Source organism: Eptesicus fuscus, chromosome 4 (genome assembly GCF_027574615.1).
Source record: "Eptesicus fuscus isolate TK198812 chromosome 4, DD_ASM_mEF_20220401, whole genome shotgun sequence".
Taxonomy (NCBI): Eukaryota; Metazoa; Chordata; class Mammalia; order Chiroptera; family Vespertilionidae; genus Eptesicus; species Eptesicus fuscus.
This window is the reverse complement of record NC_072476.1, coordinates 70,448,714-70,466,882: the sequence shown is the minus strand read 5'-3', so window position 1 is coordinate 70,466,882 and position 18,169 is coordinate 70,448,714. Positions and strand designations below refer to the sequence as shown.

The following is an 18,169-nucleotide window of genomic DNA, read 5'->3' as shown; positions in this document are numbered from 1 at the left end:
GATTCTCTGGAATATGTGAAGTTACCTAACAAGAATATAATATGCCTCACATGTAATTAGTCATTTATGCAGTCATCAAGCAAGGAATGCCAAGATTTTCATATATAGTAACCTGATGTCTTCAGAAGCAAAGACCAGTCAGACAAGTTCCAGATAGAAAAATAAAAGCAAAAAGGTAGAGACTGGGCTTGCATGGAGAAGATAAAGCTTGTCAACAAAGAGAAGACATGTAATTCTTGGTCCCATGTGAATTAAAAATTCACAATCTAATTAATTTAAAATTCAACAAATCAGTCAAATAAATTAAAAACTCAGCACAAACTCTCCATTATCATTTAGGTATCTAAATACACTACTTCATCCAGATCATTCTGGATTATAAAAATGACAATAGTTTATACTTGAGTTTCTTTCACATCAAGATATAAAATAGTTACCTTATTAATCTCATACCACAGCGAAGAAAAATTAAAAAGTGTTGAGAATATTAACAGTAAATATACACACTCTAGAACACTGTTTTCAAATCTTAGGGCACAAGTCTTAGGTGAAAGGCCATGTATAAGTTGTTTGTCTTCCTGCAATGGCATTGAATACATCTTTTGTATAATTCTTAAAATGCAGACTTCTCCAGTCTAGGGTTGTCGACAGGAAAAGATGATACATTAATACCCAATTTATATCAAAGTGGTCCATCTCAGTTCCCATTTTGAGACCCACCCTCCCACTGCTGGTATTGCTTGGAGGTTGTACCTCAGTGGTGGGGTCTACTGAAACAGCTCTAGCTCTACTACATTCATTCATTCATTCCTTTACTCGTTCATTCACATATTCATTCACTGGTGATTTCAAGGGTTGTCATGAGGGAGATATTAGCCATACCCCTTTAATTACCATCATTTCCTACAGCAAATACAATTTTAATTTCAATTCAAGTTTCCTAATCTCCAGTCCCAACCAGATGATCACCACTAAACCATTCCTATATCAAAATTCTGGTGATACCACTGCAATCATCTTTCACAATTATTTCTTTTTTCTAAATTATTTTTCTTTTTAAAAAATAAATTTATTGGGGTGATGTTGGTTAATAAAAGTATATAGGTTTCAAGTGTACAAATCTGTATACATCATCTGCATATTGCATTGTGTGTTTACCACCCAAAGTCAAGCCTTCCTCCTCACCATATATTTGACCCTCTTTACCCTTTGTTACTCCCCGACCCCTTCTATCTGATAACTACCATACTGTTGTATGTGTCTATGAGTTTTTGTTTCTCTGTCTTGTTTGTTCACTTGTTAATTTTCAAAATTTTATTGAACTTATTGGGGGTGACGTTGGTAATAAAACCATACAGGTTTCAAGTGTACAATTCTATAACACATCATCTGCATACTGCATCATGTGCTCACCACCCAAAGTCAAGTCTCTTTCCGCCACCTTTTATCCCGCCCCCCCACCTCCTTTGCCCTCTTCCACCTCTTTCTCTCTGGCAATAATCATACTGTTGTCTGTGTCTGTTTTTTTGTTTGTTTGTTTTGAGGGTTTTTTGTTGTTGTTGTTGTTTTGTTTTGTTTAATCCCTTTACCTTTTTCACCCAGCCCTCCAACCCCCCTCAAACATTTATTTTTCAGGCACTGGTCTGAACACTAGGTATATGGCTAAGATCAAGCTCTACCCAGGTTTTTATCCTCTGTCTGGATTATAGAGTTGGGGGAGTATCTGCTTGAACTGAGGTGAGGACAGGATGGAATTAGGAAGAGAATTCTAATTTCTCAAGATTCTTAAATAGGGAAAGACCTATAAAAAGGAGCCAGGATGTAGACATTACTAAATATTCTTAATTTAGCAAAAGTAGAACTATAATTTAAGCAGACGCTTCTTAATGTGTCTTTCAGAAATGATAACTAACAATTATTGAGCATGTAAATACATAAATGGTTCCTGACTTACATGCATCTAATACTTATTCTGTCTCTAATATAGAGCAGAACACTCTACAGATTAAAACATTTTCAATCAGGTTAATTGTGGCTTTACGGAGAGGTGGAATAACCTGCTGAAGATAACACTGCTGGTAACAGCGGACTACAGGATTCCCATCCTGCCAGTTTGGCCCCAGACCCTATACCTTTATCCACCATTCCACATGAGCTGTTGATGTCACTAATTTCACTTGTCCTCACATTCTGGAACCCTTTAAAATGTAATAACAATAATTACCTTGAAGGAGGAACTCTCTGTGATATAAGGAAAATAATTTTTTACTGAAAATTCTGTTCTTATCCCGACACTGCTAATTAGCTATTTGAAGGACAAGTATCTTCACCTCACCACCTCTTAGTTCCTCATCTAAAAAAATGCTGACTTGGAACTTAATGGTCTCAAAAGTTTCATTCCTAAAATTTAAAGCTTTAAGAAAAATATATTCTAAGTTAAGGAGAAAATATTTTAAATTAAGGAGTATATCATAATTTAAATTATAAGTCTTGGTCTATGATGACATGTTTCAACTTGAGTATACCTTAAGGAAAACCTCATAGGACTTTTGTTTGTTTCATAGAGGGCTTTAAAACTTTGCATTTTGATATACTAATAATCTCAACTAAAATATATCTCATTTCATTCACCCTTTTCAGGAAGATGAATCTAGCTCTGGCAATGCTTTGGACTCATGAAGCTCCTCTCTTGAGACTTAGCAGAGATAAACACTTTCTGAGTGGCATCTGGATTCCTCCCTTGATACTATGACAGCAGGTAGTGGTGATGGCCAATGTTGACAGGAAAAGGAGAGTAGTGGAATGTGGGAAGGTGGGAGGGAGACAGGTGGTGGCAGAGGAGAGGGTGGGACCCGCCTGAAAGGTGACACCTCCAGCTGCCCAAGCTCATTATCAGTTGTTGACTTTGCATAGGGAAACAAGTTTCACACACAGTATGCAAATGTTGCCGGTTTCTACACAGTGTGTACTAACTTATTCAGTCCTTCCTCTAGCCTTAACGCCCCTCTTTCTTTTTCTCTTGATCCAATTCTTGAATACACCTGCTTGAATCCTGACTAGACAGTAGCTCAGAGTTAGGGGATCCCTGCTTGGAGACAGAATGCAGTTACAAAGAGAATTCTGAAACTGTACTAGATACCCATAGTGTTAATAGCTAGCATTTATTGAGAGCTTATTATGTGCCAAGCACTGTTCTAAAGCATGTATGTGCCCTGACCAGGTAGCTCAGTTGGTTAGAGTGTTGTCCCGAGATGCCAAGGTTGTGGGTTCAATCCCTGGTCAGGGCACATACAAGGTCAACCAATAAATGCATAAATAAGTGGATCAACTAATTGATGGTTCTGTCTCTCCCTCCCTCCCTTGCTCTCTCCTTCCCTCCTTTCCTCTCTCTTTAAAATCAATACAAATAAAAATTTAAAAAGAAAACTAAAAATATTTATCAATCCATCAATGCATCAGTCCCCCAAATACCCACCAAGTTGTAGAACTTCCTTTGGTGGTTTGGGGAGGAAAAAAAAGAAGAAGAAAAAGAACGTATATGTACTAACCCTTTGTTTCCCTCAACAACCCCATGGAATAGGAACAAATTATCCTAAATTACAGAGGAAGAAAGTAGGCACCGAGAAGTTACATAAGAACTGGGTTATAAACTCAGGTGGTTTGGCTCCAGAGTCAGTGCTCCTAACTGCCACCCTATGCTGCCTTGGTATATAAACTGTTCCCTGGAAACCCAGAATCCATCTTGTAGAATAAGGAAACCAAGGCCAGCAATGTTCAGAGGCTTGCTCACGTCCACATAGCTGGTTAAAGAAATAGCCAAGAAAATCATAACTCCCAACTTCTAGAACAGTAATCTCTTATCTTTTGCTGACTCTAATGGGGTTGGGAGTTGGGGCCATCAGAGGGAAATGTCTTGAGTACCTTATTCTTGTTTCCTGTAGAACCTGTTCCATGTCCTTATCAGCTCTACTGTTCTTCTCTAGGAAGTTTTACTTGGCTTTCCTGAGATGTGACATCAGAACACATTCTGGCTGAACATCTCCAGCAGCAGGGCCCAGGCAGGAGCCCATTACACTTCCTAAGACAGTTTGCCCACTTTTTTAAAGAAAAAACAAACAAACAAACAAAAAAAACTGCCACCCTGAGCAGAACTTGCCCCAACTCTAATGAGCTTTTCCATTTTCAAAGCCTTCCTCTCCTTTTTTTTCTCCCTCTCCCTCTCTCTCATACATGTACCACAGAGTGCAGGCTCTTGAACCAGACTAGGAAGGGCCTAGTCCCAGCTCTACCACTCACCACTGAGGGGGATAAATAAAGTTACTTAGCATTTCTGTGCCTCAGCTTCTTCCTCTGAATAATTAAGATAATAAGCCTCACAGAGTCATTGTGAAAGCCTCTTGTGAGTGAATAGCTATCAAGCTCTTAATGTTAGCTATCATTGTAGGTAACATTAGTTCTGCAACATTAACCCACTCTGAGAAATGATTTATAAATATCTTGCTGATAAAACAAAAATATCTCTCAAGTCCAATCAATATGTGGCAATTATATGTCTGAGATAGTCCAGGACAGCCCAGTATGAGCTTCAGTAATCCAAGATTTGGGCCTCTCTAGTCTTTTTCTCTGTGTAACCAGAATATGTGTCCTTCATTCTTCTAGAGCAGTGGTAGGCAAATTCATTAGTCAACAGAGCCAAATATCAACAATACAATGATTGAAATTTCTTTTGAGAGCCAAATTTTTTAAACTTAAACTTCTTCTAATGCCACTTCTTCAAAATAGACTCGCCCAGACTGTGGTATTTTGTGGAAGAGCCACACTCAAGGGGCCAAAGAGCCGCATGTGGATCTCGAGCTGCAGTTTGCCGACCATGGTTCTAGAACATTCTGGAGGTGAGTATTAAGTGAAACACACAAACATACACACAAACATACACACACACACACTCGATACCCTCTAAGGAAAAACAATAATTCTCAAAGGTAGTATATTTATGGTAAGGTATATTAAATAACAAAATATCTTTCTATATATAAAAGGATCAGCACAGAGACCCAGATCCACAGTGGAGGGGGCAGGGCACATTACTGTTAGTTGTAGTTCTAGCATCTGCCTGTTGAGTTATTTCTAAGGTATTTCCTAGCTCATTGTTCTGTATACATACCAGGCCCAAAATCTGAAATTGCAGCCTTTTTCCCTTTCTTTATGCAAGATTAGATTCTGCAGCAAGAAGTCTCTCACCCCCTATGTTAATTTGTGCAAAGTAACAATGGCAAACACGAGTTTGCATAACTCCTTTGCTGTACCCAGTCCCCAAGGAGTCAGAGGATGAGGGTGTAAGATATATTCTCTAAATTATGTTAATTTCAACATTTTTGTGCATCCTTAGAAAAATTTCAGCATATTTGTTTTAATCAAATATAACATTTATATATATATGTACATTTTTGTGTATGTGCTTTGGTTGATATATTAACATATCATATAATACTAGAGGCCCGGTGCATGAAAATTCATGCACTGAAGGGGGGTCCCTCAGCTCAGCCTGCCCTCTCTCACAGTCCAGGAGCCCTCAGGGGTGGGAGGTGACCCGGTGATCAGGGGAAGGCGACACCCGCATCACACCTCTGCTGCTGCCACTGCTGGCAGCGAAAGCCTCAGCCGGCCCTGGTTACCTGAGCCTCTGGCGGCCCTGGGCGGCTGGGTAGCCACCATCCGAGGCTTGCCTGCACCCTGGGCCGGCCATAGGCAGCTGGGCAGCTGACATCCGAGGCTTGCCTGCGCCTCAGGCATCGGCTGGGCAGCCACTATCTGAGGCTTGCCTGCGCCTTGGGCTGGCCCTGGGCAGCTGGGGGGCTGAGGGCGGGTCCGGCTGCACTGCGCGCCTGCCACCCGCCCCCCCCCCCCCCCGGCAGGGCTGAAAGGACTGGGGGACTCCAGAGGGGCTGAGGGGACTGGGCGCTGCCATATTTGAGGGTGTGACAGTCAATTAGCATATTCCCCTCCATATTGGCTGTGGGCACCACCATCTTTGTGAGGGTGTGATGGTCAATTAGCATATTCCCTCTTTATTAGATATGATGCCAAACAAAATCATGATAAACTTATTGACTTAGAGATGTTTTGCCCTCTCAATAAATTCACACCTATTTGTTTCAAATGCTTAATTTTCCTGATTAGATAACAAAAAACAATTGAGAAATTATCAAAATCAACTATCACTCGAAATGTATAGCATTGTCCTAAAAATGAAACTATATCTATTTGCAAGTTGAGAACCATATTGTGATTAAGTCAAGTAAGATCTAGGAAGCTATAGTCAAACTTCTTACATTCCATCTTCCTGAGTAGTAATTTAAATGTAAATAAATGTTATTCAAATCAATTCTATCCTAAATCATATGCACAAGTGCAATCATTATGAATAGCAGATGAAACAGATTCAGACAAATAACACTCAAAGAATAGACAGATGAATAAAAAAGCAACTGTCATTTTGTTCTGATTACTCAAAGAAAACATCAGGAATAAGTAACTGTTTGGGGAAGTCTGTGATATGAAAAGTGTCTTTGTGACCTCATAAGAAGGGACATAATAGAAAGAAAGCCTTCAAACTAATTTTTGGCAAATCAATCCAACCAAATTTTCTAGACTGTATATCAATTCATTTTACCTGGTGCTAATCAACTTAAAATTTTTAAATGAGGGTATATAAGAAGAAATCCAAATATATAAAATATTAAGAAGTTAAATGAATTATTAATCAGCATTATGAAATTTCAGCTTGTTTCTACCTCATTAGTCTATATTCCAAATTCATATTTATCTTATAAAAAATAAAAATGCTTCAAATTTGTATTCTAATAATTACCATCAAAATCAATAATGAATACATAGGAAATAGTCATGTGAAGTTCTGACTCATAGAAAACATTCAGAGAGAAAATATTTTGGCATAACGAAGCCACTCTTTCAAGGCAAGAAAAATTCAGATTTCCACTCTGCTAAAGTTACAGACTGAGTATGGATATTTAGAAAGTTAATTTTAATATAATAGCATTTTTCTTTATCATCAGCACCAGAATCTTACTTTATTGAATTTACTACCATTCTCTTGTCTGCCTATGACCTTATGTGACCTCATAGCAGAGACAGACCATGCTTTATTTGTTCTGGGTGTGGTCTCATCCATGTTTGAGAGAACGGCAGAGCAAAGCAGGATGCACGTGTGTGACCAACACAGGGGAATGCTAGCCGTTTTATGGGTTTTATACTCAGTGGTGCTTCATGTTAATTTCCTGTGAGTTATGTCTTAATCTTTAATTGCTTCATTTTGCAGTCAGCCACCAGCTGCAGATGATGCAGGTCACACGGTCACCAGATTAGTCAGTCTCCCACTCCCGAGGCCGCTCTGCACATTTGCAAACAGCATTTAGACAGACAATTGGGTAAAGGCAGCTGGATTAGAGCCCTGGTTCTCAAAGTGTGATCCTGCACTAGCAGCATCAGAATCACTTGGGAATTGTTAGAAATGCCAATTCTCAAGCCCCCTCTTAGACTTAGTGAATTAGAAAGGTAGGCCCAGCAACCTGGATTTCAGCAAGGCTTCCAGATGATCTGATACACACTAAAGTTTGAGAACCAGTGAATTAGAGAGATCCCCCAATGTTACGATTCTTTTAAAATGTGTGATACGTTGGTTCTATCACAAACTTTCAAAATATCCAAGAATATTTTCATATTACATTTTCTCATATACAGCTATGAAAAATTAAGGGAAAGGAATGTTGAAGACTTATGGGTATTCTAAAGAGCATAATATTTTAAAACACAGCTAACTTTATATTTACAGACATGGAGTTTGGGTGGAGAAAGGGTGTGAATTTCTTTTCCAAGACCTATATCCAACACAAGCTAAAGGCTCTCGGGGAAACAGCTTCCTAGGTCACCAGAGATGGGGCTATCATCTGCTGACAAGGGGAACATGGGGACAAGGGCCAGAGCTCAGGCTCTGGGACACTTGGATCACCACCATCTAATATTTAATAGAAAATCTTAGCTCATTCATGCCTGGTAAAATTTCTTGCCCTCAAAGAGTCTACATCATTGCTGAACCAGGCCAGGAAGCGTCAGACCTGACCCACCAAGGCAGGTTAAACTGGTATGCATACATTTTAATGGATGTAGAACACCTACTGCCCTCCCCATTCCTGTCCTTTTCCTAATTCCTATCCTTTCCTGGAATCTCCCAGAAGCCTATAGATGCCAACTTCCAACATGGAGCATACTAATGCATTTAGAAAATCAGTAAGTTTATCTAATATTTAACTGTTATGAATGAATTCTAGAATGAATGGATGAATGAAACAAAACAAATCTTGAGTACTTTTTCTTTATCAGGCATTTTCTTATTTTTAAAATCTTGTTTCTTGCGTGGGTACAATCTGCTGTTGTTGTTGGTTTTTTGTTATTGTTTTATAGTTGTTATATTTTTTAAAAATATATATTTTATTGATTTTTTACAGAGAGGAAAGGAGAGGGACAGAGAGCTAGAAACATCGATGAGAGAGAAACATCGATCAGCTGCCTCCTACACACCCCCTACTGGGGATGTGCCCGCAACCAAGGTACATGCCCTTGACCGGAATTGAACCCGGGACCCCTCAGTCCGCAGGCCAATACTCTATCCACTGAGCCAAACCGGTTTCGGCTGTAGTCGTTATCTTTTAAAATAAACATAATATTGTTTAATGAAATTATTTTATGGTAATATAAATTCATAGCCCTACCTTTTCTAAAACTAAATGTAGACCATACAGTAGCTTCCAATAAGAGACATATAAGGCCGAGACCGGTTTGGCTCAGTGGATGGATCGTCGGCCTTTGGACTCAAGGTCCCAGGTTCGATTCCGGTCAAGGGCATGTACCTTGGTTGCGGGCACATCCCCAGTAGGGGGTGTGCAGGAGGCAGCTGATCTATGTTTCTCTCTCATCGATGTTTCTAGTTTTCTATCCCTCTCCCTTCCTCTCTGTAAAAAATAAATAAATAAATGAATGAATAAATAGTAATGGTAAATGAAATGTAAATTTAGTTTAAAAAAAAAAAAGAGAGACATATAAGAACACATTTATTGGGACAGAAATATAATACCAAAGTTATAAAAAGAAGGAGGAAGCATATACTCTAGCCCCAAAGACTAACATGGCAACTATGCAAGATTACTAATTCTGTTTCTGCCACCAAAAAAAGAAGACTAATCCAGTATTGCTCTTAGAATGGAAAATAAAGAAACCAATTTTTCAGAAGGACTTTTCCCCCTACTACTAACCCCTAAAATAAACACATTGTGTAATGCCTTGTGTAGGAGACAATAGTTTCATAGCAAATTTGGTCCTTGCACTCTCTAAAAGATAAACTCAGTAATGGGGAATCTGGAGAGGACTTAGTTAATGTTGCATAAGTATATAGCTTTACAACAATCTAATGAGATACAAGTACAACTCTTAAAAGTCTCCAAAAAGTAGATGGATAACATGCTCCTTAAACAATCTTGACTAAATGTCATTTTTCTCTGCTTAACTTTTTAAGAAAGTAAAATAATGACAATCCAGGGTTCTTCTCCAACTAGAATGTAGTGTTAGGATTTTATGTTGCTGACTGATAGAAGATACTACATCTTGTACATCAGGCAAGCAGGGGGCAAGGCTAACATCTGCTAAGCAAGTTGAAAACCTTGCCCCAAACTCTGGTCTGAGGGGAGGTGAACTGCAGAATACCTGAGCCAAAGCCAGAATTTTCCCTCAAGAATCACCTTTACCTCCATTCTAGCATCTGGCTGAGGTACTAGAAACATACAAATTTGAATTGCATGGGATTCATCATCTTACCAGTGGTGCTTGGGCGGGCAGAGCCTGGTATACATAAATAAGCTTGATGTGGAAAACTTTTAGAGCAGGTATCATTAATTTAGCCTCTCAGCCATAGAAAAAGTCCGTTATGTTCCTGTGGAACATTTGATGCTGAACAGCATAATTTCCTGACGTGCCTGCCAGAGTGAATTAGCTGCAAACTGTACAGCCAGTAACCTACACAACTTGACCTGTGACAAGGAGCTAATTTGAATTCTGGTGAATGACCACAGAAGGCAGAAGCCGAAATCTGAGCTACTCTTTCTAGCAGAAGTTAAGATAGTGGGAACAATTGCTTATAGAGGCCACCCATAATACATGTTATTAAAACTACATCATGAGCATGCAGAGACATATCTGTATGATTTGCTATGGCAAAGGGGCTTGCATTCCAGTAATGAAAAAGTGGCCTCCATGAGATTCTTGTTTCTAATAGAATAATTATTGAAAGGGCAGTGAAATAAGGGTAAAGTCTTTAGTAGTTAGGGATCTATTTGAAACCCTATGAAGACCAACAGTAAGAATTTTCCAATGAGTAAACAGGTTTGAACTGGCTTAATTTCCCCCTTTTTTTTTCAGTCGGATGTGTTACCCTCAAACTCAGTTTCCTAGGAGAGTGGTGACCACCCACCCTATCAAGATCTCCAGGTTCTAGGCAGCTTTCACCTATGCTCAGACTGCTTTGTGCCAAGGCACATTTATCCCTGAGCCACAGACACCCTCATGCTTGCCACATTAAACAAGAGCACAAGGGATGTCGTTGTCCTTTCTGCTGGTGGCTTCAGCCACACCTCAGCCCAAACAAGCCTCTCTGCAAACACTGAGAGCCTCGGAGCCTGGTTTGCCTGCTAGCCTGCTCAGGAGTGGTGCACCCTGGTGTTTACCCCAAGCCCATTAGGAGACAAGCCCTTGCAAGCCATAAAATAAAAAATTGATTAGAATTCAGAGAATGTTGTAACAATTGTTTTCTTGGACAAAACACCAAAGGAATATCCCCTTTCCCCCATAGCTATAATTCATCTCTGACACACTTTCCTACAGATATTAATCCATAGTTTTTCTTATTTTGCCTTTTTTTGGGAAAAGGAGATGACTTTTTCCTACAGTTGCTGTTTATAAAAGTTTGTTGTAAGTTGTGTTGTTTTTAAATACTTGCTTGATTTGGGTCCATCTCTTTTGTCCATTTATTTATTTACATTAATTTTTAACTAGGCATAAAATTCAAAAGGTACAAAACAATGTAATTTTAAAGTTTCCTTTTTATCTTATTCTCCCAAATACCCAGTTCAAATTTCTGGAAGCATCTATTGTTATCAGTTTCCTTATAGATTTTCTATGCATGTATGTTGTTGTTTTTTAAAAACACCAAAAATAGCAGAGCATACATCTTGATTCTTTTTATTCAACAATATATTTTAACAATCCTATACAATAAAAGGGTAATATGCAAATTGACCAAACGGTGGAATGACCGGTTTATTTATTTGTTTATTAGAGAGAGAGAGAGAGGTTCGTTGTTCCACTTATTTATGCCTTCATTGGTTGATTCTTATATGTGCCCTGACTTGAATGAGGATCAAACTTGCAACCTTGGCATATGGGGATGATGCTCTAACCAACTGAGCAGGGCCAAATTGTGTTTAGTTTTAAATATATGTGTTTAATTTTAATAACTATTGTCAGACTGTCTCCCAGAGAAGGCTGTAGTCATTTACTGTCCCACTATCAATGTATCAGAGAGCCTGTTTCTCCACATTATGACCAACCAGGTGAATATCAAATGATTTTATCTTTGCTAATTTGATAGGTACAATTTATCTTTATGCTTCTAATGAAAATTTTACTCTTCATTTCCCATTTTTATATATTTTATTTCTTTACTTGTGTTGCATTAGCTACTACCTCCAGAACCATGTTAATAATCACGGTGAATATGAATATCGCTGTCTTGTCCCTGACTTTCAAGGGAAGGGGCTTGATGCTTCCCACTAAACATAATTTTAACTCTTTGGTTGAAATATAGATATTTTGCCATGTTAAGAAGGCATCCATCTACTTCTGTAATTAAGAGGTTTATTTTTATTTATATACTAGAGGCCCGGTGCACAAAATTCATGCATGAGGAGGGTGTCTCTCAGCCCAACCTGCACCCTCTCCAATCTGGGACCCCTCAAGGGATGTGCGACTGCCCGTTTAGGCCCAATCCATTTAGGCAGTCGGAAATCCCTCTCACAATCCAGGACTGCTGGCTCCCAACCACTCACCTGCCTGCCAGCCTGATTGCCCCTAACTGCCCTCCCCTGCCGGCCTGGTCCCCCCAAACTGCCCTCCCCTGCAGGCCTGGTCACCCCCAACTGCCCTCCCCTGCAGGCCTGGTCACCTCCAACTGCCCTCCCCTGCTGGCCTGATTGCCCACAACTGCCCTCCCTTGCCGGCCATCTTCTGGCGGCCATCTTGTGTCCACATGGGGGCAGCCATCTTGTGTCCACATGGGGGTGGCCATCTTGTGTGTTGGAGTGATGGTCAATTTGCATATTACCTCTTTATTATATAGGATTTTACTAAGAATGGAGCTTGAATTTTTTCAAATGCTTTTCACCATCTAATTTCACATTTTTCATCCCTTCTCACCAACTCAGCAGTGTATCCTATCACTTTACTTGTCCTTAGTCATCCAATCATCAATTCCACATGTGGTGCATACTGCAATGCTCCACCTGGATCCCTTTACCTACCTTGCAGGTGCTAAAGGCTCACAAAGCCATCCCTCCCTGTGAATTTCTCTAGGTCACAGGTACTGCCCAGCCCTAAACCAGGCTCCAGGCCCTACCCAGCATCAGACTAGCCAAGCAGAATGCCCAGGTCAAGCACTACACTTGATTCTGATGGCCAGTATCTTGTCTGCCGTTGACCTGAGCCCCTTTTTGTTTCTCTTTTTCCTGTCCTTGCTAATCTGACCTTGCTGATCTGAACTTACTGCCTGGTCCTGCAGAACCTCCATCACTTCTTGCTCCTGCTCTTGCTCCAAATTCCCAGAGCTGACCTCTCCAAACTTGACCTCTGTCCTGCCTGCCTTAGACACTGCTGTGGCTACTTCCCCCCTGGTCTCGCTGAAATGACCCCGCCTCACACACTCTGGTCTGGCCCGAAACAATCTGTCTTGATGTAGAATATCCATTGCTTCCCTCAGCCTCTCTTTTGGTACAAAATTGAATGTTGTCAGTCTCTGCTGTTAAATACATTCCCTTTAAAGAAAAGATTTAAACATTTTATTGTCTATGTACTGTCTATATATTTTAAAATATTTTCTGTTCTATGTTTTTTATTAATCTATCCATTTGTTCATTCATTTGTTCCTTCACTCAATGATTCCAACTGATATTATTTGTCTACCACATGATCAGCATATTTTCCCTGCTTGAAACCTCCCATCCTGTTCACACATATCATTCCTTTTCATCCATAGTGGAGTCTGTTTCCTCTCTCCTTGAATCTGGCTGGCTCTGTCCATTTGAATGCAGTAATAGTGGCATCCTGCCAGTTGCAGGCCTGGGCAGCTTTGGCTTTTGCTTTCTTAAGGTTCCTGAGTCCAACCTCCCTGTTGGAGCAAAAGGGGCAACTGAGGTGCCAGACATGTGAGTCAAGCATCTTGGATCCTCCAGACCCAGTCAAGCTGTCCCAGCAAAAACCACATGGAGCCCTAGCTGGTTTGGCTCAATGGATAGAGCGTCGACCTGCAGACTGAAGGGTCCCGGGTTCGATTCCGGTCAAGGGCACATGCTAGGGTTGTGGGCTTGATCCCCAGTAGGGGGCGTGCAGGAGGCAGCCAATCAATGATTCCCTCTCATCATTGATGTTTCTCTCTCTCCCTCTCCCTTCCTCTCTGAAATCAATAAAAATATATTTAAAAACAAAACAAACAAAACACAGCAGTCCCCACCCAGCCTTGCCCACATTGCAGAACTGAAACAAAAAAATGGCTTTTAATAATCATTATATTCCTAGTAAATTTAGAAAATATATTAAATGTGTAAACCCAATATTGTTGAGTCTAAGATAAATAGATATAATATTGGAATATTAATTTAAAGCCATAAGACTGTTCATACCCTTTGGCTTAATTCCACTTTAGGATTACACCTCAAGGAAATGACCAGAAAGAAAATAGTTTGTACAAAGATGGTCATAGAAATGCTATTTATAATTCTGGAAAGTTGGAAAAATCTCAAAAGTTCAACAATGCAGTAAGGCTAAGCAAACTGCAGTGTATTATCAAGATGGAAAACTATGGAACACTGACTAGTGTGGGGACTAGGTGGATACATGGAAATGTTAACTAAGTTCAACAAAAAGACAAAAACAAAATCCCTGAGGATGGCAGCTATACAAAACAGAGATATATGAAATAACTCGGATCAGAGAATAAGAAGGAAGGGTGTAGTGCTCGCTTCGGCAGCACATATACTAAAATTGGAATGATACAGAGTAGATTAGTGTGGCCCCTGTGCAAGGATGACATGAAAATTTGTGAAGCGTTCCATATTTTAAAAAAATAAGAAGAAGGAAGGGTGTGAACAATTATAACTTAACTAGAGGCCCAGTGCATGAAATTTGTGCATGGAGGGGGGTTCCCTCAGCCCAGCCTGGACCCTCTCCAATCCGGGATCCCTTGGGGGATATCCAACTACCAGCAGTTGGACATCCCTCTCACAATCTGGGACTGCTGGCTCCTAACTGCTCACCTGCCTGCCTGGTCGCCCCCAACTGCCCCCTCCCCACTGGCCTGGTTGTCCCCAACTGGTCCCCCCCCCTGCTGGCCTGGTCGCCCCAACTTCCCTCCTCTGCCAGCCTGGTTGCCCCTCACTGCCCCCCCTGCCAGCCTAGTCACCCCAGCAGCCTGCTGCCCAGTCCTTTGGTCATCCCTCGCTAACCCCCCTGCCAACCTGGTCGCCCCACGCAGCCTGCAGGTCAGTCATTTGGTCGTCCTTCGCTAACCCCCCTGCCGGCCTTGTCACCCCACGCAGCCTGCTGTTCAGTTGTTACTGTGAGGGCTTTGTGACCAATTTGCATGTTACCCTTTTATTAGTATAGATATCCTTTCTCCATTGAACTGGTTAAAGTCTGGATTTTTTAAATTGGGGGAGGGGGTAGAATATAGGGCTTGCCTTAGCAGACTTAACTACCTACTGTGCTTCTTTTAATTTCCTGTTCCTGAGACCACCAGTGTTCTCCCTCTGCAGCAATGTGGTTTAACACCCACAAAAATAACTGGGCACATAAACCTTAGGGCAGTAGACTTTAATCGGTGCCACAAGTCAGTGTTTTACAAAAACACTGGTGCAGCAAAGGATATACCAGAAATATGGCAATTGCAGATTAATAGAAGGCGTTCTTTTCCTTTCCTATTCATGTCAAGTGATGGCATATACTTAGGTGATTACTTTATAAACAAAGGGAATGGAATGTTTAAATGCTTTAAAAATATGAACTATCTCAAACATACCAAGAAGCAGAGAAAGTAATATAATAAACACCCATAAACTCAACACCTAGGTTTAGCCAATGTGAATACCTGGAAGTCCTTTTAATGTCCCTCCCAATCCTACTCATTTCCCTCTCTCCTCAAAAGTAACACTATTTGGATCTTGGTGTGGGTCCTGCCCTTTTATTTTAAAATATCTTTACCACATAAGTGTAACTCTATAAATAATAGAGAATGTCATTTTGCTTATTTAAAAATTAAAATGGCATCATAATGTATATACCGTACTCCAATTTCTTGTTTCCATTTAACATTCCTTTTGAAATATAGCCATGTTAATGTTAGTTATAATTAATTTTGTTTTAATGACATGGTATTTTTTTTTCTGTTTGTTTAATCCTGACCCAAGGATATTTTTCCCATTGATTTTTAGAGAGAGTGGAAGGGATGGGGGAAGGGGAAGAGAGAGAAAGAAAAACATCAATGTGAGAGAAACACATTGATTGGTTGTTTCCTGCATGTGCCTGACTGGGGCTGGGTGGTTTTTTTTCTGTATAGATGATTTTTATTATAAACAATAAAATGTTATGTCTCCATTACAAACCTTTCATATTGAAAGGATCTCTAACATGAATTGCTTTAATATTAATTATGAAACAAAAAAAGTTTAGGAACCTCACAGTGGGAAAAATCCAACACCGACAAACTCTAGTGATCAGACATTCCCTTTTAATGTAAAACAAACGCAATTCATAATTACATAGAGAATGTCCTAGCTGTGGGTGTTATGAGACAAGCTAACTTTCCAGACCAAAAGGCACTCACTGCTAGGGATGAAACAAGCTCTGAACCAAACCAGCCACGTTGGGCTGGTCCCTTGAAAACCGTGGTCACATACTGTTCAGCTTGAGCAGCCCAAGGACAAACGGAGCAAGCAAAATCACCTCCTTCTCTTTAAACCTACCACTCACACATGGACTGGCCGCACTCATCACTGCACAGGTGAAGTGTGTGGAGAGCAGTTCAGTTCTAGTTTGGAGCTGTCATCCCCCTCTGCACAACTGCCACACGGATGATCCAGACTCGGTATTTTTCCTGAGAGCCACCTGCCACACATCTTCATGAGGTGGCCATGACCGTGCACTCCCAGACTGCTTCCTGACTAGGCCCCCTTTAAGACGGACACTGATTGCGCCATTCTTTCCAGGGCCACGTAACTTTCCTTGGTCAACTCCGGAATCCCCGTGACAAGCAAGAGGACCCCGAGCATCTCTGCTGCTGGGCCTGGGTGGAGCACAGGGCCTGGGAGCCCACTGCAGTGTGGTGCTGGGCTTCACCAGCCAGTTCTTGTGCAGATTCCCCAGCCCCCTAGTGTGCGGGTTCACATTTTTCTGTTCATTTTCTTAACGGCAGGTATCCTACCCCACCCCTAATAAGATAAAATTTTAAAAAAATCACACTATAGCCGAAACCGGTTTGGCTCAGTGGATAGAGCGTTGGTCTGCGGACTGAAAGGTCCCAGGTTCGATTCCGGTCAAGGGCATGTACCTTGGTTGCGGGCACATCCCCGGTAGGGGGTGTGCAGGAGGCAGCTGGTCGATGTTTCTCTCTCATCGATGTTTCTAGCTCTCTATCCCTCTCCCTTCCTCTCTGTAAAAAATCAATAAAATATATTAAAAAAATCACACTATACATTGGGGAAGACAAATAGGGCAGCATTTCTATGGGAAACAATAGGCTTGAAAAGCATGGCACTGTAAATGCTTGCATGACCAGTTTCACTGAGCGTGCTCAGGGGTAAAATTTTAGCACCTTTTTTTTTTTTTTGCTTTTTTTTTTAATCTTTAGAAATTAAACACAACTTTTAACATAGAACACTTGAACAATAATGAAGTGTAGCCCTATAGATCAATACTGTTGTACAAATTGAAGGTGGGTGGTTTAGTCCCAAACTGACCACCCTGACATCAATCCATGGCACCTGAAAGTAACTGTCATCACGTTTGTAACAAGACATTTATTATTCTCAGCAGCAGGAAATCATGAAACAATCCCTTCATCTTCAATAGCGTTTTTTCATTACCTCTGCAAGGAAAAGTGGCAGGAAGTGAGAATGCAGCCCAGCCTGGGCATCCGGATGTCAGCCCATCGCCCCTGCATGTGCCATAGCCTAAGAGGATGACACCAAGCTAATCTGCCCACCTTTATTCATCTCTTCCAAGAAATACGACAGCTACGCCTATAATAGCATGTGTCATTTCTTAGACTGTGTCCCTGTCCACCCCTTTCCCCAATTCCTAGCAGAAGAAAACTCAAAAGGTCTTTTGACTTGACTATTTGCCCATTCTGGAAAGCCACACCATCACCACATAAACTTTTACAAATAAATTAAATAAAAACATTTTGTCCACCAGGTTGACATCCAATCCACTTCAAGAGTTCTCTAAGCGCGCTGTTGAGCAGCGTTACCCTTAGGGTCTCTCCTCCCACCGGCCACTCCTCCTGTGAGCTCTTCCAGCAGTGCCTCCGTTACAGTGCTGCCACAGTGAGGCTGGGTATTGAACCTGCAACCCAGGAATGTGCCCTTGACCAGGAATTGAACTCAAGACCCTCCAGTACGCAGGCCTGCACTCTAACCACTGAACAGCACCGGCCAGAGCATGACATGGTATTTTAAAAATGTTATTAATTTGATTATATATTCAAATACAAAAAAAATTAAGTAATATATTAAACACTCATGTACTCAAGACAAAATTTCATCATATATTAACATTG

General features: G+C 40.8%; 1 long non-coding RNA gene and 1 other non-coding gene across 2 annotated transcripts in view; one reads left to right on the top strand and one right to left on the bottom strand.

Moving 5' to 3' along the window:
- The window catches only part of LOC129148861 (uncharacterized), a 133,782-nt gene that overhangs the window by 96,688 nt on the left and 18,925 nt on the right, over window positions 1-18,169 (bottom strand). The gene's annotated exons all lie outside the window — the stretch shown is intronic.
- LOC114230195 (U6 spliceosomal RNA) lies at window positions 14,350-14,456 on the top strand. Its single transcript, XR_003616057.2, has one exon. It is a non-coding gene; the product is annotated as a U6 spliceosomal RNA (small nuclear RNA).